This window comes from Chelonoidis abingdonii, chromosome 1 (genome assembly GCF_003597395.2).
Source record: "Chelonoidis abingdonii isolate Lonesome George chromosome 1, CheloAbing_2.0, whole genome shotgun sequence".
Classification (NCBI taxonomy): Eukaryota; Metazoa; Chordata; order Testudines; family Testudinidae; genus Chelonoidis; species Chelonoidis abingdonii.
Window position 1 is genome coordinate 54,427,930 of NC_133769.1, and position 22,077 is coordinate 54,450,006.

Here is a 22,077-nt window from a genome sequence, read left to right on the forward strand (position 1 = left end):
TTAAAATGAAATGCATGGTAAGGTGTGAAGATTAATATGTTATAGAAAAGTTGAAGAGAGTTCACACAGTGCCTTAATTGCCTTATTCACTTAGGATCAAATCCTGTTAGCGCCCAATGTTACAGTGTAGCTGCACAGAAGGGGCTGGGCTTGGGGAATTTGGTAAGGATCTCCGGGTCCAAGCATTCAGAGAATTGTTGGCCGTGCGTAACAAGGGCGAGGTGAGTGAGGCACTTGTCTTGGGTGTGTAAAGTAGAGGGGTGCAGCTCTACTGTTATCAGCGGCTCTTCAGCGGCAGCTCTACTGCCGCCGCTTATTCGGCGGCAATTCAGCAATGGGTCCCTGAGTCCCTCTTGGAGGGAAGCACCTACTGTTGAATTGCCGCCGCCACTTCAGTCATTCTTTGGCGGCAATTCTGCGGCAGGTCCCTCTCTCCGAGAGGGACTCAGGGACCTGCCGTTGAATTGCTGCCGAAGAGTGAATGAAGCGGCGGCAGCAATTCGGCAGCAGGTTCTTCCCTCTGACAGCGACTCAGGGACCCGCTGCTGAATTGCCGCCGAAGAGCCTGGAGCCGGCCCTTGCCTCGGGCACAAAAATTCCTTGTTACGGCTCTGATTGTTGGGTCTTTGGAAGGGAGAAAGTATGGCCAATGGATCTGTAATTACATGGATCTGCTAGCTATTGTCTCTGCCTCTAGACCGTGGGATCTGTGGGATTCTGTGACTTTGCTAACACTCTTAGGGGCAGGATCCTTTTTCCCGTGAATATCTGCAGTGCACCGCCTTTACTTGGGCTCTATGGTAAGTACAAAATGATTCCATTATTGTAATACATGTGACGAGCAACTGAAGTGCCAGAAGCTGGTGTTTGTGTGTATGTATACACATTCTTTTGACACTTCAGATATATATGATGTCATATATAAAAAAATAGTGTCTGAATAAACTGCACCAAAGGAAGAGTCAGAAGGATGCATAATCTGAGCAGTGTGTGCCAGGTGAATCTGCTTAGCCCTATATTTACAGTGACGTCCTTTTTGTCTTTCCTCTCATCTCAGCATTGCCCCCATAAACTAGTATTACTATCATTTATCATTTTGCCTTTCTTAAGGCAGTGTGGTTTCGCCATACTGTATCAAGTAATAACCATGCTAGCAAATTCTATTAAAGAGAATTAGAGTGAATAATGAAATCACCTTATTGTGGACGTGTCATAAAAATAACTATTGTACAAGCTCAGCAGTTGTTTTTCAACTTAATATCTGGCCATATGGGAAAAATATACTCTAAAGGGCTTAGACCAGTAAAAGTATCTGGGATAAACCTCAGCACCAGGCAGAGAAAATTAGTCACATCACTCCTATTTATTGTTAACTGCATTAATGGGAGTTATGAATCTAATCTGACTCCCACAATGCTGGAAATGGAACTCTGCCTGTCTGCAATATTTTATTTTTCATATTTAGATATTTTTGTTTAGAGCTTTACAAGAAAAATAAATGAAAATGTGATCCATTTAATTGTTTTCTAAGCTTTAAAATTCGGGGGGGGACAACTTTTAGGAGTCTGGCTATTTTCCATGTTGAATACCTAGAAGACTACTGTTTTGTGAGGGTTATGGGAGCAGCTAGAGTTTGCTGTTTTGGGTAGAGGGAAGGTTTCCGGGAGTCTGGGCCAAGTTGGGATTCTTGTCTAGAACAGGTCCTGACTGGTCCCTCTTCCTTCCTGACATGCTTCACTTCCCTGCACTGCCTGGTCCCGACCTCTCCACCAGGACAGAACCATAAAGGAGCAGAAAGTTTGCATTGGGCCATCAGGCTAATGGTGAAGAGGATTCAGCACACTGCTGGCAATGTGTGGTATTAGGCCAGTGTCAGCACAGTGTCAGCACAGCTAGGGATAATGATGCCTATTCTGGAGAAAGCCCCTTTCAGGGGTTGATGGGAAGGCCAGGGTAGGTAGAGAAGCACCTTATTTGGAAATAAGGGAACAGGAATGGGACAAGGGAAAGGAAAATATATATAAAATCCTTTTAAATTTAGAACTAACCTTATACTTTTGCAAGGATTGAGAAAACTTATCTTTACGTTTTAAAAAAATCTTATACAGGTGACAAATTTCACACTGATTTTAAGCACAATGCAAATTTACACAGCATATGAAGGAAAGGGAAACTCAGACCTAATGCACAATGCAATATTTTGTTCTATTCACAGCCAGGTTATGTCACTGCTGTGAAACCGAACTATAGGTCTTGATTTAGGAAAGCACTTAAGCCAGTGGTTCTCAAACTTTTGTATTGGTGACCCCTTTCACATAGCAAGCCTCTGAGTGTGAACCCACTTATAAATTAAAAACACATTTTTATATATTTAATACCATTATAAATGCTGGAGGAAAAGCGGGGTTTGGGGTAGAGGCTGACAGCTCATGACCCCCCATGTAATAACCTTGTGACGCCCTGAGGGGTCCCAACCCCCAGTTTGAGAACTCCTGACTTACACACATGCATATACTTAAGTCATGCTTACTCAAGAAAATGCTTGGGTGCTCTCCTGTATTATGGCCATAGTGATAAAGCTAACCAACCTTATTGTCATTTGCAATTTCCTCTAATTGTACAAAATCATGCTAACAGCCCACTAATTTGCTGAACTTGTGTTAACAGCATCACATTCCCTGCATGAGGAGTTTCCCACGAGGAAATTCCTGTTTTCTTTTCAGTGACACTGTCCACTCCCTTGAGGTTTTCAATCCTAAGAGGCTCAATAAAGTAAGTCCCAGTAGATGACTTCACTGGAGTTTGTGTGTATCTGTCTTTCTTTCTCTTTCTGTATATCTATTATGGTGCATGTTGTTGTTAGTCTCTAATTTATTCAGCAAACCTTTGCAGAAATTGGCAGCCTCATAGATAAGAGAATTGTATAAACAGTCATTTTCTTCTTAATGGGGGTAGCTGGATGTCCAGGGGATTCTTGATATAGCTGAACTTAGAGCTGATATTTCAACCTTTTTCTTGGAAGACTTTTTTAGGGACTTCAATTTTTTTCCTGGCAGAGGAGTAGTTATTCACATGAGAAGAAGCCTCCAGTTTTTACTTCTGGGATAATGCTAATAAACAGTAGGCATTTTGAAAGATTTTTTTTGATCAGCTTTTTTACCTCAGATTTGCAGACTTTACCTTCCAAGATTGAAGTTTAAGCACTAAGGGAAATTGTTAAGCGTTTATTTTGTACTAATGTTGTGGAACCCTCTTTCTCAGCTTGATTTAAGTACAAGGGGGCAGACGCTCTTCTGGCATAACTCTGAAGTCATTGGAATTACACCACCAGAGAATTTGGCCCAAAGATTGTATTTAATTCCATAAATAATAACAAAAATAATGTGACACCCATAGCACTTGGTTTTGGTCCAGTTTACTTTATGGCATAGCAGCTACAGAAAATGTGCTGTCTAAAAGAAAATATGTTAATGGAGAAAAATGTTAGACCAAGAAGAAATGTCTCCATATTGCACTGTACCAATGTTTCATTGTTTAATGCACAAATTGTGTGCTTTGACTTATATTTCCATTCAAAATTGGATCATTTGAATGTATTTATAAGTGTGAATTGCTTTCAAGGCAAACTGATAAGTAGAACTGGGAGTGGGAAGAATGAGAGAGATGCAAGAATAAGCCAGATTCCAAATGTTTCATAATTTAAGACTAAGCGTAAAGTTGAAGGAAAACCAGCCTGATAAATGTAATCATGTTTATCAAGTGACACCTTTGAAAATGCCTTTGAATAATGGGAAAGGACTGTTCCTCCAACAGCCAGTAATTGCAGTCTCTGGTTTTTTCTTTGTTGTTCACTTTATACTGGATTTTAGGTGTTTTACTATATAGTGCCACATTTTATGTGTATATGAATAAAATTTTATTATTATTTCACTTCTTGAATCTTTCAACATAGCTCTCAACTAGTACAAACATATCTGGAGTATCTGGAGAGGTTAAAGTTAACAAGCCTTTTGAAAAAATTGCAGTTACTGTGTATTTCACTCTTACCATATTATTCTTCCTCAACAGTTAGGACCACAACTACTTTACCTAAAGCCTAAGATGAGAATGGCCCTGTTGAGATCCAGGAGACATCCTCAATGGATACAAATTGATATTGCTGTATTCCCTTTGCCGAATGTGTGCCATTTTATCCCACGGGAGGAAATGGCCCTATATTAGGGAAGTTGATATCAATGATATCTAGTATGTTTACTACTTTCAAATTGTGTCTTTGTAACCTTACAGTTCGTCTAGATCAGCGGTTCTCAACTTATTTATCATTGTGAGCTGCATATGCGGCCCACAATGTCTTATGTGGGCTGCAGGTTGAAAAGTACAGAAACCCCTCTCAACCTTCCCGCCGCCACCTATGCTCAGTGCCCCTCTCTCCCCCTCCCCCTTGGCCCAGAGGCACCTCCACAGAGCTGGGCCAGGAGCAAAGCCCAACCTAAAACCTGAGGGTGCTGCAGCATCCTCGCAAACCCCTTGTTTCCAGCGCCGCCCCCCACCAACCTACCCAGAGCCTCACTCTACCCCACCCTGCCCCACTGCAGCTCTCACCAGCTCCTGGGAGTGCAAATTTAGAATTTTTTTAGCACACAGATAGGCCGCAACTGTGTGCTAATTGGGCTACATGTGGGCCATGGGTTGAGAACCGCTGATCTAGACTGTGGATTTCTAAAAAGTGTTTTTGATACCAAAAACATTGATGAATGCTCATTGTGACCTATAGTTGACTTACAATGATAGCATTCAGCTGTTTACAAACAGCTCAGTTTAATAAATAAATAGCATGTACCACATTTTCTGACTTACAATGAACAATAAGGATTTCTTGCTAGTACTGATGCACCTAATGACCTTTAATGGCATCTGCTACACTGTTTCTGCTCATGTTCCAATGGCATTTCCACTCAGTAAAGTAATACATTTTAATTGCTTACTGAAATATCTTCCCAGATCTATGTATGTAACCACAGCCCTCTTATTAAAAGGAAATTTACAAGTTTTTTTTTTTTCTTTAAATAACAGTTTGCCTTGAGTGTATTATACAGGAAGAACTGTATAGGTATATTTGAAAAGGTGACCTTTTTTGAGAAATCTTTTATTTCAAAAATACAAAAAACAAAAAACAATTTTATGAGTGATTTACGTCAAATCAGTTTTCCATATCCCATTTTGTAGTTTGTCTTTAGTCATATTTTCAGAGTATAAGGTAGAAGAGTTTACAAAGTGTCTCTGATAGTACTCTAGAGATATTAACTATGCCTTCTGATTTTTATGTTTTTCTTCACCTTAATATGTTATTGGGTGGAAGAGGGATACACGAGTTAGTGGAGTAACTGAACTAGATTTCTGACACCGCATAACCTGCTAAAAATGTCTTAATACAATGCAAGAAATCAAATTATGCTTAATTGCCTTTATCTGGAGGCTTTCCTTATTGAAGCAAGATAGTGCTTATCTTACACCAGGCTGTTTGTTTTTTTTACTGCTTATCTTATTCTATTACATGAGCTTCTACATAAATTTAGCTATTGAATGAGCTCTTTAACTGCCAGCTAGTTAAAGTGATAGAAGTTCTTTTTGACCAGTAAAACAGAATTATATTTGTTCCTGGAATCCATATTAACATCATTAAGATTAGGGGTCAAATTCAGAGAAAGCAGGTGCAACTGTATTAATCTGAATTAGTCTGATTTACACGAAGTCTCAGTTTTGTCCTCCTGTGTCCCTTGTTAATCACAAGTGGGTTGCAGTATATTAATATTTTCATAAAGCTTCTTATGCTAAACCTATTAATAAGGATTATGCATGATATTTTTTTATATGCATTGCAGGTGGCAGCATGTTACAGCTGGTCTGGTCTAATCTGGTAGAAAACAAAAATACCCACATGCTCCTAGTTACTCCAAACAGGAATTGTAATGTAATTCCCAAATCTACTGTCTCAAAGGGGGTACTTCGAGGGTTGCCATAACAATATCAGCCAGTCATTGTCTCTGACACTGTGATATTATACCAGGGGGCTTTAGGGAGTATTAACCATAATATAAAGTCACCATATAGTATGGCTGGGTTAATGGGTAAGTCTTAGTTGTTTATCAGGACATCTATGTTTCCTTTGTATTCATGAGTAATTGGAATGAATGCATGTTTCAAAATCTGGAAGATCTTTGTAAATAGTGTAACAGTATGTGAAATAGTATATGTGTCAAAAAAGAACAGTGGATCTTAGGTTTAAAGTTATCAAGGTTAACTTTTAATGGTATTGATTACGTAAAATACGAGTGAAAGTAAAGATTCAGGACTCTAGATTGTGACATATAATGCAGAAAAAGTTTTCATGCAAGTAGTACTCTGCATATAACAAGAAGAAACAATATGAGTTCTTTCATCAATGCAGTGCCACATATTGTACTAGTATAAACCAGAGGGTTGCAGTTCTCCTTTAAACAACTAAAAACCGTAAAAAACAAAAACAAAAAAACCTCCATGCATGATGACTGAAAAGGTAGATTTAAGTAATAAAAGCAGAAGTTATATTTCACATTGTATGATAAACCTGTATGTTTTAAACAGACTTCCATTCATAAAGCAAATTTGCCAATAACGGGAGCTATGCTTCAGTACCTTTCTTTTTGCACTCTGAAAAAAAACCTCTTATTAAGCTCATTTATTTTCCAGAGGGAAAATAAAATGTTGTGGCATATTGTCAGAGCTGCTTTTCTGTCATCATTTACAAAGGTCATCTGAATTAATTGACATCTTCCCGTACATATTGTTACACTACCCCTTTTCTGATGTATTTATTAGGTGACAGGTATGCAGCACTTGACTGTCTTTTCATGTTTGTCGTCACTGTAATTTGAGAAACAAACTAACTCTGAAGTTGCAATTGTACAAGCAAATAATTGCCTTGCTACAGAGGAGCAGATTCCTGTTAGTGTTTTTGTAGGATGAACAGGGGTGAACTGCTTTAACACCTACGTGTTATTCCATAAAACAGAAAAGCTATGTAGAAAGCTTTGGAAGCACACATTAGACAGCCAACCTCCCCTTTGCATTGATACGAAGTAAAATCTCTTAACCTAGCTTTCACTGCTGTCTAAGTCACTGGTCCATGTATGCTGATGGACTTTACTGAACATGTTTTCATCTTAAGGGAGTTATACTATTATACTAAAGCCTTTGCTTATATTGGGTGAAAGGTATGACACACAAGTACACATACTAAGCAACATTAAAGCAAGCATGATATTTCATATTGATTATATGGAGAATTTTTAGCTCTTATTTCCCCCTCTGTTCCTGTCTCTGCCCACTCCCCCCGCCCCCCCCAAAAAACCAAAACCCCTGCCAGGCTCTTCTCATTCTGCTTAGCAACACTGGGCAAAAACTAGACATATGAAAACAAAGACATTTTCTTACAAATAAACTGAAAAGCCTTCCTGTAGAAAAACAGGCTGGAGGAAATATAGCAATTGATCTGAACAACAATCTTTCTCAAATAGAGCCATCCTGCTGTGGTCTTGTTAATTACCAAAAGAAGATTAGAACTCTTTTGCTTAATGTTATCCTTTTTACCTAGCATGTGTCAGTTCCAGCTACAGTAGCAATCAGAGCTTCACACTGTCCCTTCTGACTGTTAAAGGGATTTTTTTTAGGGGAAGTCATTTGCCACAATCTCTAAGATGTAGCCTGGCAGAAATTCAATAACTGTTTGTGATATGCTCATTCAGCTTCAGTCCTCAGTGGCTTTAGGTTTTGACATACAATGGCATTTGCCTTAATCCAACCATTGGAGAGAGAGAGGAAAAATAGCTGTCCTGTATCTTGTTTTATTGGTTTCAAAACATGGAGAAACTGTTTAATTTGATTTTGCATTGCAAAGACTGGGGGAAACGTTCTTCTTTTAAAAAACCCTTTGATTTTTTTCAAGCTAGCAAATGCACACATCTAAGAGACCTGCAAACACATTTAGATTATCCGTGGGCCAAAAGCTGGTTGTATTTGTAGTCTGAACGTAAAGTTAAATTTGGAAAGAGTCTGATAGAATAAGTTGAAGAAAACAAGAAAGGGGGGATTGTGTAAATGAAAATATAAACAGTAGAACATGTCATTATATATAAAAAAACTTACCCTGGAAGAGTAGTTTCAGTGCTGGAGGACTTCTGCATCTGTATATTTGGATTCCTTAGTGCAGTTAACCACATATTTGTGTTAATGCCAGGGTCTGAAGAGTTGCACGTACATATAGTACATGATACATTTATCTATAGATATCCTACAAAATGAGAGAATCTCTGTGCTGCCAGCTGAGATCCCTTACGTTTGTCAGAGCTCTGTTGCTGGCTGACTGAGGTTCACAATCCAGTGAAGAGAAAGATGCCTGCTAGCTCTCCTTATTTTTCCTTGTTTCCATGGTGGTTAGAGCTGCATCGTTCACCCGATCAGTTGCCACACTGACATGGTGCTGCCTGTTCAGCGGTCATTAATAACTGAACATCCTCCACTCCCCAGAGAGGAGCCAATAGCTTCAGAGTGCCAAGATGTAGCACTCGCAGGTGCTCCAGTCTGGTTGGCTGAAAAATCCTGTCTGTTATATGACATTGCTGCTTAGGGTATGAATAAAGGGAACAAGTTTTACATGTTTCTGGGTATCTCTTCTGATTCAGGGAGAGTATGGAGCAGTGCTTTCTTATTTTTGTGAGACAATGTAGGATATTTAAATTAATCTTTAAGAGCTAGAAGGAGGGTATCTATGCTCAAAGCAACTGATCAGAGATCACTAAACTTTAACCAGGTTGCTTTAGTTCAAAAGACACCACATACAGACTGAAGTCATTTGGTAAAGCATTTTCTTTTTCCTGTATCTTTTGCTATATTTTTTTAATTTTGGACAGTATAGATGATTTACCAATCTCTTTCTTTCCCCCTTTTTTAAAGATAGAATATTAAAGCTTTTTATGTGCTTTGATTGGCTAAAAATCAATTTTACAAGTGTAAAATGTAGTATTAATGAAATGAAGAACAGATTAGTTTTTTTAAAAAAATCATTTTTTTCCCCTTCCTTTCCAGTTCACTGGTTATTGTCTGGCCATTTAGTAAAGTGAAGCAATTGACTGCACAGAATTTTCTTTTTTTCCTCCTTATAATATTTTCTTTAGTACTTTGGGGACTATTGCAGAGGCACAGACACTGTGTTTGTCCTTAACTCTGTAAATAAAAGGCAGGCAAACTATAGTATATATCTGTGCAGGCTTCTGAGGTTACAGGACAGTTCAGAAAAGGTTTGTTTTCTGAAAATTTATTACCACTTTACTTTCCAAACAACAACAATTAGGCAGACCTTGTTTAGAAAAAAGCTTCTCATGTAAAGAAATGGCTTTGTAACGGGGGACAAAGAATAGTGGACTTTTTAAAGACCTGTTTATCAACAGGTCAAAACTAGAAAGGATTTGTCTTGCATAAATTTCCTACTATAACCCTGACTGATACAGACCACCCTCTAGTGGAATAAAATGAAATGTGGTTTTCATTTCATTTTCTTCGGTTTTGTTTAAAGAAAGATTGCAGTCATGTCTAATTGCATGAGGGATCAATATCTGTTTCCTAAATGAAACAGCAACAAAATGCCACAGTACTATTAAAATAATAGTTATTATTTTGTGAGCACAAAGTATCACATTGAATCTTAGATTATAGGCTTCATTAATTCCCTGAGGAATTGGTTTTATGCTTTATAAAGTTGCTTATTTTATAACACGTGATTTAAAAATACTGCTAAATACTTGGAATAAAAGTAATTTTGGAGTAACATGTTAAGAGCAAATAGGTGCAAAACCCATACATTTCTTGCTGATACTTACATTAGTAGTAGCTATAATGAAACACACATCTTGATTTTTCAAAAATATGTTAATGGTGAATTTATTCTTAATGATGAGAACATCTTTTACATGTTTAAAGGTATGTGCAGATCTCGTCTTATTTTTATATATATGCACATGCGTGCACACAATTTCAATGAATCATTCAAGAACACTAAGAGCTGTACACTTCAGTTTTCTAAGTAACATATAGTGTGTGAGAATCATGCAAAAATGATGCAATGAAATTCAGATTATTTTTTTACTACATAAGTGCTTCATTTTGGTTGATTGATATGGACTATATAATTGGAGGGCTAAATAATTAAATCAGTTAGCGTGCACTTGCATAAGGAAAGTATGTTTTGATATGTAATTAAAATACCTCCTTGATTGACATGTATATGAAACTACAATTTAACTGATATTTATATAAGAATATACTTTAATTATATCAAAGAAGAGAAATAATTTAATTTTCATTTCAGTTAATACCAAATATTTTTTTAAAGATGTTTTCAAAATGCTTGCAACATAAAATACTTTTTATAACTGATACAATTATGATGATTAAGGTTCATTAGAAGCTCTTTTCCTGCTGATTTCACCAACATGTTTGGTAGTTTTAAAATAGCAACATAATTTATTTCACCAGATTTATATATAGTTTATTAGCTTTCACTCTGCATTTTTTTTTCATCAGACTGTGAGGTGAGGGGCAGAGTGAGGGAGAAAATAAGGTGTGCATACACTAAAATGGAGTTTGTTTTCAGTGGGTTTTACATACTAGGTGAGTCAGACATCAGAACAAACCCAATAATTATTGGTTGAAATGGAGAGGTACTTTGATGCAGCAGAGGAAGGGTAATCAACCTGGGAGTTGTGACCACTCTTCTCTATAGTGAGGGAGGGAGGCTGAATTTTTTTTTTCCTGTTGTAACATATGGTCGTAGTATGGAAAAGATTGAGAATCACTTTACTGGACTATTAATGTGTTGTATGTTTACAGTTGTTAAGAGAGTTGATGGTGACAGAACTTTTATTACTGCTATTATTTGGAAATTAGCTGTCTGAATGCACACAGAACTATGTTGACAAGATAAGCAGAAGTGCTTAGAAAGCATAATGAAAATTACATACTAAAAAAAAATGTTAAAAGAATTTTTTTAGGTTGCAAAGTCAAACACTTGAAAGTTAGGAAATGCCAGATTTAAGGTTCCATGAAATCTTGATTCTGCCTCCTTTTGCATCTACCATGAACTGCATGAGAGAGCGGTTCTGTTGAAAACATAGTTTGTGATTATGTAAGTAATGCTAAATAATGCATACACACAAGGGGGCTGAACTGAGTTTGCATTGGCAACTGTAAATCTGACATTTCTTAACTTTTGAGTGCTTTTGCAATCTAAGCAACATTCTCTTAATGTAGGTTATGTATGTAATTTTCTAGGTGTTAGGTTGTTTAAAGGGAAAAGATAGAAATAAATTCTATTTTTTACAACTGTATGCATCACCAGCAGGCTGTGAAACCTGAATCTTCAGTACAGCTTGATCTACAGAACTAACTGTAGCTGACCATAGGAGAAGCCTGTTTTCTTTGGTGGGGAAAAGGGAAATGGGCCACTGGGGCTATGTGCTGAGTCTGGCTGAGGAAACTATGCCCAGCTCTCTCTGTCTCCATCCTCTCCCAAGAGTTGAGGGAGCTCCTGTCATAGGGGTGTCCCAGATGGGAGGGTGGCCGCTGGGGCCAAGTACTGTATTCAGGGAGGGTTGTGGTGGTGAATAATGGCAGCTTTGCCTAGCTCACTCCTCAGCCTTTCTGTATAATTGATCCAGCAGCTCACAGGAGTTTCCAGTACAGCATGTGTGCTGCTGTTTGCATCCTTAGAATGTCAATGTTCACATATTACTGTGGCACTTTGGCAAAATTTTCCTGAGGACCATGAACAAGGGAAGGGGATTGGTGATTTTTAATAGTTTATATTTCAGCCAAACATGAACAGATTTTTAAGTGTGTGGGGGAGGCATGTTTCTAGCCCCAGACCTTTTTCTGAATTTCAAAGTGTTGCTGGTATTAGAGCTTCTAAAAATGCTTGCAAGAATCTTTTATATGGAAAGAGTTAGGCAACCTAAATATGGGTGTTGCAACCAACTCCTCCTTTGGCAAGTACTGAGGGTTACTGATACTAAAAGGATGGCGATTAAGCAGAAAGACACAAGAAACGTAGTCCACAGTCCTGTAAAAGGGATCCCTATGGACTTACCCTTACATCCACGTAAAGACTTATTAACTTCAGCAGGACTCGATATGGGTGTAAGAGCCCACTCAAATATATGTCTTTGCAAGATCAGGGCCTTAGTGAGCAGCGCAATAAAGGCCAATTTCTTATATGTTTAAATTTCGTATAAGATATGTTTAAAATCTGAAGGTGACTTAAGTGAGGTTGAATATGGACTTAGTTAATAATCTGTTGCGTAACTTGATAACCGTGGGAGTTTTGCATGTTTTCAGGTGTGCTCAAGTTCTTAATTAAATGGCAACTGTGCTTCATATGTTGGAATTCAAAATAAACTCCTGGGTTATACCAGAACTGCAGTCAACAAAGCGCAGGGAGGGCAAGTTGTCTGCAAGATTGAGATGAAGGCATCTGTCTGAATGTGTTCTGCACTGGAACTGGTCTGGTTCCTGGTGCAGCTTGGAAAAATGTCAGAACTACTTTAATTTATGGCCAACTGCCCCGGCCCTGAGTATGGATTCCGACAACCAGGGATCTGTCCATATTCCCTTGCCTCAGAACATGTCCCTTCATTGGGGGCTGAGAGGGAGTGGAATCGAGACTTCACTGCTTCTCTGTGTCACCTGAGAATTCCCTTATTGAGGGGGAATCCTGAGAGAGCTACAGTGGTGCAAAGCAGCCAGAACATAGAGGAACTTAAGAACCAGAGGTTCATATGTTTTCAAGCACAGTATACTCCTTATTTCACTTTAAAACTGATTTTGCCTCAGCTGTGTTTGACATTAGATCTTTGTCTGAGGACAGAGAGATCTCCTCAGCCACTTCAGAGGGATATGACGGAGATGTTTGACTCATCATATATTAATGAATGTATGATTTATAAGAACTGGACACTGAAGGATTTTAGTTCTCTTGAGACAAAGACAGTTCAGTTGAAAATGAAACACAAGAATGCTTTTTCCTCAAGAGAAAATTATTGGATTTGGAATAGGACTCATCCCGAATGTAAAGGTTCTCTCAACAGCCTCAGTCAAACTGTATTAAGTTCAATAGAACAAGGGCAGCAAATTCTCTTCCATCTCCAAAACTGACTTTTCTTACACACACATACACCCTTTTCATCAATTTGCCTGTCAGTCTGACAAAGTATATAATAGTGATTATAGAGTATAGTGATTATAATAGTGATTATAGAGCTGAAACCATTTCCAGGTTTCTCCTCCATTCTCCTCTATTCAAAATTCTTAGGGGCAGATTGTCAGGTAGCGTAAATTATCACATGTTCCATCCTTCTGAAAAAGGCATATCTCCATTGCCCTATTCATCCCTCTCATCATTATTCATCACAGATAGTCCATATCAATTTGTGGCTTTGCCATTTTGCCTATTATCTATCCTTGGGGTATTCACAAGTTGATGATCAACCCTCCACCTTCAGTTTTTGTACACTTCAGACCGCAGTGCTGCATGTCTTTCATGCTCATGAGCTGTGTCAGAGCAGTAAAAGTGGAGAGAAGGTCTGCTCAAGGAAAGGAGAGAGCCTCCATCTTCCTGGCCATTTGGTGCCTGTGTTGGGAGCAGGAAGTTGAAATGTTTCTGTTGATCTAAGTCACAAATAATACTTCAGAGAGAAACCACTGTTCCCCAGAGAACAGTTCTCAGTGGCTCAGCCAGTATGTTTGACAGTTCAACGACTCTTTAATGTTTGAGGATGTGATGACAGGTTTAGAGGCCTTTAAAAAAGACAGGAACCTCAAGTCTTTGAGATTCAGCCTGCTTGTGGGACATCCTTGGGGATTCAGGTGAAAATACCAAAAGGATAAAACCTGCAGCAACCAGAAAAGAAGGTGGAGTCTTATTGTCAAGAATTTCTCTGCAGGGTTAATTACAATCCACAGTGTCATTATGAGGTATGCTGTGTGAACTATGGCTTGAGAGGGGATTAGGAAGTTTTTCTTCAGGTTCATTATAAAACTAGACTCTTTGAGGACTTACGCCATTTGAGGAGGTGGCATTTATCAGAAGGTCATCTAATTGATAGTAACTTGTATCTTCCCATTGCTTTTCCCACACCATTAATGAGGTGAATTAATCTGAGGATGTAAAGTTATTTGAGTTGAATAACCTCAGAAGTAAGGGTGGGTCACCAGAAGAACCGAATCAAACCTAATTGCCTAAATGATAGTTTGGTTAAGGAGAAACAAGAGGGACCTCAGTTCTCCTCCTCTCATCCCCCTGAAGCTCACTTATGCAAGACACAAAGTTGAATGATATTTTGCAAAATTAACCTATGTCTTTTCTAGGTTTTAGCATCTACACATTCAGTTTTGATATGCTCTCGAATGCAATGTACACCAGCTTTGAAGGAGGAGATTAATGGAAACAGCAGAAACCCATCAAGGGAATCTGCTACAGATCTTTTACTGATGTAAGGGAGAGGAATGAGAGTGTGCGCTGAGTTCTGGATGAAATAGGAGAAGATGCTTTTCTGTGTGTAGTTGTGAGGGTTCACATCTTTTCCAGACTTTAACAATGTACAAAAATGTCTGAATACATCAGGAATGCAAACAGGTGACATACTAGATATTCTCACCTCAATAATAAACAAAGAGTGTACACTTGCTTTTTTCTTATAAGTAGTCCAGGAATGTAGATGTCATTTAACTCTGTCACAGTCTTTTTTTTGGAGTATTGATTAGTTTTTATGGGACATTTCCCCCCACAATATTAAGCTTATTCATTATAAGTACCTGTCTGCGTTGGTTGTCACTCCTAAGGACAGAATTCCAGATGTGATTTTCCTAGATTTTTTGGCTAAAATCAGATTAGTGCTATTTTATTGTAGTAGTCTAGCTGCAATGTTATGTAAGGATGGGACTGAGGACTGAAGATAATAGTGATTCTAGATTATTTACAATTTGCAGCTGTCTTTATGGGAGCTATATTGCTGCCTTGGAAACCTGTATAAACAGGACCACATTCTAGGTACTGTAGAGATGATATCCTTATGATTTTATTTACTACTGAGCTCAAAGAAAGTAAAATAATGATTTTTCCCTTATCAATAGCATATACTCAAACTTACTTCATGGATAATTGTTATGGCATGGACTAGGAACAACAAGGAACAGGCAGGATATGTGCAGCACATGTTGAGAGTATGGTTAGCTCAGAATACTAGTTTAAATCAAATACAGTTTAATATATATACATGTAATAAATGTTGAAATGAATTGACTAGTAATTATGGTATATAATTTTGGGTTTTCAATCCGCGGATCTAGAAATTACATTTGTATTTAATTAGCAATGCAATAAATATTCCTCCCCTCGCTATAATTTTGCCATCACAGACTTTAGGGATTCTCACAAGCTGCATGATGTTTTTAGTGAGCCTATCTGTGCACTAATAAACTGGGTGGGGGAGGGACTTACTGGGAGAGGGCTATTTCAAAGGCTTTCACATAGTTCCCATTACTAAGGAAACCACTTATTTTGTCTGTACATGCTTTGAATAGATCTCTCATTTGAAGTCTGGTGCTCAAACCACGAGGATTGCATTATGGCACTGAGAAAGAAATGCGGGAAACAAAAGAGGCTTAAAATACCACAACTTTAACAAATTCAATCTAACAATATTGTGCAAGAGGTTGTGTGTGTGTGTACACAATATTTCACAGATCCTTTAAAAATCAGAAGGCTTTTCCTGACCATGTGTTAGTAAACAAAATAGGTACAGCAGATTTTCTGACCTATACTCCTTTTCTCCCTTCTTATGACACTGTTGAGAAATTCAGCATGCAACTTTTGTCGCTCCAAAGATAGACCATGAATGCTTTGGGGTATGACTGCACTCCAGCTGGTATCATGTCTTCCAGTCAAGCAGACAGACGCATGCTGTGAGCTTGCATGCAAAAAATAGCAGTGTGGATGGTTGCAGCACAGGTGGCAGCATAGACTAGCTACCCAGGAGCAAGCCTGTCCAACTCCCTGGATCCTTACTCAGGTAGTTAGCCGTGCTGTCACCTGTGCTGCAAAGTCCACACTACTGTGTTTAATGATCTAGCTAGAGCAGCGCTGGTGCATGTCTGTCTACCTGGGTTGGGAGGCAAGCTGCCAGCTGCAGTGTAGACATACTCTTACTCTCTGAAACAAAATGTGATACTAGTTTGAAATAAAAGAAAGTAGTGCTGTAATTAAAAGGGCAAAATTGTGGTGATAATGCTGTCTATGGATTCCAGAGTTGATCAAACATTCCCTTGGAAATGAGTGTCCGTATGATTTTGTCAACAGTACTCAATCCATTGTTAAGGGTAACTGCAAATATACACATAAATACATTTACATTTTGTAAGGGTAAGCCAAGCTTCCAGCTGCCCAAAATGTTCATCCAGGTCACAGAAATGTTGGCCAACAACTCTGAATCAAACCCCATCTTAAAACTGAATTCAAATGTTCCCCTATTATTAACTGCATAGTGCTCATTTAATATACTCAAATGTAGGTATTTGAATCTGAAGGCATTGATTGTTAAGACATGTTCTGCTATGTACACTCAAAGATCAGGAGTGTTCATGAACTAAAGTAGGAAGCATGATTTCAGAGTGGTAGCCATGTTAGTCTGTATCAGCAAAAAGAATGAGGAATACTTGTGGCACCTTAGAGACTAACACATTTATTTAAGCATAAGCTTTCGTGGGCTAAAACCCACTTCATCAGATGCCCACGAAAGCTTATGCTTAAATAAATGTGTTAGTCTCTTAAGGTGCCACAAATACGCCTTGTTCTTTTAGCAGGAAGCATGTAATCAAAGAATATTGCAAACAGATTTACTTCCTGCTTTCCCCCTTCCCTACTTGAGGTGAGTAATGGGGAAATCTTAGCATGTTCTTATTCAGCTTTTCCAAAGTCAGTGCCTGAATTAGCTTAGCAAACATTACATAAGACTGAAAACATAAGACAGAAAAATATATCACATTACTTAAATCCTTCAATATTGTCCTCGGACTTCTACATGACTCCATGGAATCATATAACATCAAAAATGGTGCTAGGTTTGTCTATAGACAGCTGATATCCTCTGAAAATACAAACATGCTCTGCTAATGCTAATTTTTTTTCTGGTGTAGGTGATGACTGTTCAATTCATTTTGAAATGAAGAGCCTAAAGCTACCAGCTGTTTGTGAGGTCTAATGTGTCCACAGAGTGTTTACTCTAAGTGTATATTTAGTAGTTCAGGTGACATTGTTGCTGACAAAGAGACTTGTTCTGAAGCTAGTGTATATGGAGTAGCTGGCTTTTCTTTTCCCACAATTAATAAGCAAATGGTCCCATATAGATTTTCTTTTAACTCCCTGACTTGTGGAAGAGAGGAAGAATGACAGCTGTGGTGAAGATAAAATGTCCTTGGCCTGACTCAGTTGAATGCTTCTGGGTGATATAGAGTAGACGACTTTAAATGACAAAGAGCTGTATTGTGTTTGCTAAGAAATATAAATTTTTAATATTCTAGAGCGTATTTGTTGTTTTACTCCTAGATTGGCTATGTTTGTTTTCTGTTTTCTTATTGTGGGGATTCACAATGTCTCATGGGACACTAAAAACACTGATATTTATTATTGTGATATTTCTGCTTGCAGCAAGAAACAAGGTATTCTATAGCCACTACAGAAGCACAACAATGGTGCTGCAGTGTGCTGCTGTAATGTGGACACTTCCTACATTGATGGAGGGGATTTTTCCATTGAAGGAGGTTATCCGCCACTTAGAGAGGAGATAATTTGGTTGATGGAAGAATCCTTCTGTCAATCTAGGAGTGTCTGCATGAAGAGTTAAGGTTTACCTAACTCAGGTCTGAAAATTATTCACACCAATGAGTGACATAGCCAGGTCAATCTGATTTTTTTAAGTGTAGACCAGGCCTGAGTGTATGGTACCATTGATCATTGCCATTACAAGCTAATTCCTCCATTTCCAAGTTAATGCATAGGGATTTAGTCCGTGACTTCCATCAGTATTGTGGCAAAGGAGTTGAAAACTAATAACTTAAACTATCTGAGATGGCAACCTTTAGATACAGCTAGCACAGTATTATTTGGTGATAGGTGCTGTGAACTTGAGAGGCTGTTAACAGTAGATAGCTGAGCCCTTGAGTTTAGAAGGGAGGTTTCTTGGTAACTTATAAAGAGACACAGTCTGTCTGGAGAGCAGATAAACATGGACAGGTTAAATTGTGACTGGCCACCTAAGTTTGGAGTGAAGGATTTTTTTGAGGTGTAAGGGGGGCCAGGACAGGGGTGTGCCTCAGTGGTGGTAAAATATTTTTCAGGAATAGCAAAATAATGCGAAGGCCAATCTTACTGCTCACACTATATTCTTGTGATGTCCCAGTTAACTGGTGGAGGAAGTTATTACTTGTCATCCTACCCGCCTCCTATTGTTATTTTTTTTTCCTTCATCAGTTCCAGTGGGTCTGTGTCTCATGATTCTGAAGTGTTGATGATACCAACTATCTAAATGCCTTATGTCTGTATAAGTTTTGAACTGTTCAGTGCCTTGAATAAATTATGATTCTACAAAGTGTTCAGTAAGTACTTCAAAATGTTGTCGTCATTACTTTGTAAATTATATGGAGAACCTCAGTATATTTACTTACTTATTTTCCATTCTTATTTTCATGTTTAAAAAATGCTCTATAGAAGGCTTCTGTTAAACTGATTTCAAAATTTTATGATCTTGGCTAAGGCAAGGCACAAGTGTTATCCATTATTCTTAATAGTTTTTACTGCTTTTCCAAGCCATCTTTAGTAACAATTTTTTTTTCCAATACTGAAAGTACTCAGACAACAAATTACACCTTTGTCCTCAAAACACACATCACTAAAGAGTTAAGTGCAATAATCATCCTGCCTCCACACAAAGCAACTGGACAAGGTGCAAAAAAGGTCAAGGTATTAAAATCATGCAATTTCTTACACCTATTAGTAACTGTGAATTACTAACTCTTCTTGTGTTAGCTGAGTGTAAAAGTGTCATGATCATTAAACAATATGATTAATAAATCCTTTGAAAAGAGATCTAGGGTAAGAAGGCTCTGTAATACTTACTAGGGCTTTTTGTTAAAACCACCAAACATCTCTTATTTTAGCATCATCTGAATCCTGTCATTATTAAAATCTTCATAAGTTTTATCAAGAGTTTTGAGAAATAGAAATATTTTTTTGGCAATAGAAAGTTACAGTCTGACGACATTCTCTGTGATGGATATGCAGATGCCTTGCTTTTAAATGCTGCACAACATCTGTCTCAGATGTCTACATTGCAAAATTACGTTGACCTACCTTACATCAGCATACAGCCACCACAGTAATTACATCATTGTGTGTGCGTGTACACTTTGCTCCTTGTGTCAGCAGTGTGTGTCCTCACCAGGACTACTTGTATCAATTGTACTATTAGTGATTGGCATTGTTGTATGGCTTCTGAAAGCCAGCAACAGTCGATATAAGCAACACAGTGTCTACACTGACACTGCATCAGCCTAACTACATCTACACCGCTATGGGCACTCGCATGGCCCCACAATATGCCAATATTTTTATGGCCAACCTGGTACAACGCTTCCTCAGCTCTCGTCTACTCACACCCCTTCTGTACCTATGCTACACTGATCATCTGGACCCATGGGAAGGAGACTCTGGAAAAATTCCACCACGATTTCATCAGCTTCCACCCTACCATTAGGCTCAGCCTGGACCAATCTACATGGGAGGTCCACTTCCTAGACACCATGATGCAAATAAGTGATGGTCACATTAACACCACCCTATACCAAAAACCTACCGACCGCTATGCCTACCTTCATGCCGCCAGCTTCCATCCCGGGCACACCACACGATCCACTGTCTATAGCCAAGCACTAAGGTACAACCGCATCTGCTGTAACCCCTCACACAGAGACAAACACCTACAAAATCTCCACCAAGCATTCTCAAAACTACAATACCCTCACGACAAAATAAGGAAACAGATCAACAGAGCCAGACATATACCCAGAAGCCTCCTACTGCAAGAAAACCCAGAAGAAACCAACAGGACTCCACTGGCCATCAATCAGCCCTTCAGCACCCCCTGCCCACGCATCACTCAGGGAATCTATCGCAATCATCCTGGACAATGATCCCACACTTTCAACAAGGCCTGGGTGGCAGGCGCAGTCCTTCGCTACCAACAACCTCCATACCGAACATATTCTCACGCATCTGCACAATCTCGTAACACACAGTCAACCTCCAGGAACAAGTCCATGCAACAAACCTCTGAGCCGAACTCTGCCAACGATATCTACACCAGCGACACCATCACAGTGATTAACCAGATCAACCCACACCATCACACCCGGTTCATTCACCTGCACGTCCAGACAATATAATATAGTGCCACCATGTGTCAGCAAATGCCCCTCTGTGCTATGTACATCAGGCCTAACTGGACAGTCTCTCGGAAAAGGATAAATGGACACAATCAGATTATTAGGAAATGCAAATACAAAAATCTGTAGGAGAACACTTCACCTCCCTGGACGACAATAGCAGATCTTAAGTGTCTATCTGCACAAAAAACTCAGGGACAACTCAAAGAAAGCTGCTGAGCTTCAGTTATCTGCAAATTTGACACATCAGCGTCAGGAGTTAAACAAGCTGTGACTGACTTACCGAACTACAAACCAGTTTCTCCTCCCTTGGTTTTCAACACCTTTTAAGCTGCTAGAAGGAGGTCTTTCGAATCCTTCCTGATTGAACTAACCTCGTTATCTCTAGCTTGCTTCTTGCTTGCATATATATACCTGCCCCTGGAAATTTCCACTACATGCATCCGACGAAGTGGGTATTCACCCACGAAAGCTCATGCTCCAAAACGTCTGTTAGTCTGTAAGGTGCTACAGGATTCTTTGCTGCTTTTACAGATCCAGACTAACACGGCTACCCCTCTGATACTTTACATCAACACTAACTCTATGGAGGCAGAGTTATTAAGTCAGCGTAACAAGGTATTTACATCAGCAGGAGTGAAATTTTAGAGTAGACACTTACATAGTTAGGTTGATGTAAGCTGCCTTTCATTGACCTAACTCTGAAATGTAGACCGAGGCTCAGTGGCTTGATTCGTAGATTCCAAGGCCACAAAGGAACACCATGATCATGTATTCTGATCTTCTGTATGACACGGGCCATAGAACTTCCCCAAAATAATGGCTAGAACATATCACTTAGAAGAACATCTGTACTTGATTTAAAAATTGTCAGTGAGAGAGAATCCACCATGACCCTTGGTAAATTATTTCCAGTGGCTAATTACTCTCACCATTAACAGAGTACACTAGATTTCCAGCCTGAATTTGTCTAGCTTCAACTTCTGGCCATTGGACTGTTAGACCTTTGTCTACTAGATTGAAAAGACCATTATTAATTATTTGTTCCCCGTGTAGATATTTATAGACTGTAATCAAGACGCCCCCTAACCTTCTCTTTGGTAAGATCAAAAGATTGAGCTCTTTGAATCTACTACTGTAAGGCATGTTTCCTAATCCTTTAATCATTCTCATGGCTTTTCTCTGAACTCTCCAGTTTATCAGCATCCTTCTTGAATTGTGGGCACCAGAAGTGGACACAGTATTCCCGCAGCAGTCACACCAGTGCCAAATACAGAGGTAAAATAACCTCTCTACTCCTATCTGAGATTCCCCAGTTTATGCATCCTAGGATTGCATTAGTACTTTTGGCCAGTGTCACACTGGGAGCTCAGTGGAATTAGGCTTTGGCTCTGCTAAAGCGTGGTTTTAAGGAAAATAAGCATTTAGTTTCCTTGTGGGAAGATACTAGCAATAGCAGCAATATGGCATTCCTTAGGGCTTGTCTGCATTGGA

General features: G+C 38.8%; 2 protein-coding genes across 5 annotated transcripts in view; one reads left to right on the forward strand and one right to left on the reverse strand.

Moving 5' to 3' along the window:
• Nucleotides 1-8,522, reverse strand: part of LRRN3 (leucine rich repeat neuronal 3) — a 51,632-nt gene extending 43,110 nt beyond the window's left edge. Inside the window, exon 1 of the mRNA XM_032782920.2 lies at nucleotides 8,185-8,522. The gene's annotated coding sequence lies outside the window, so the exon portion shown is untranslated. The remainder of the gene's footprint in view (nucleotides 1-8,184) is intronic.
• The window catches only part of IMMP2L (inner mitochondrial membrane peptidase subunit 2), an 855,648-nt gene that overhangs the window by 483,061 nt on the left and 350,510 nt on the right, over nucleotides 1-22,077 (forward strand). The gene's annotated exons all lie outside the window — the stretch shown is intronic.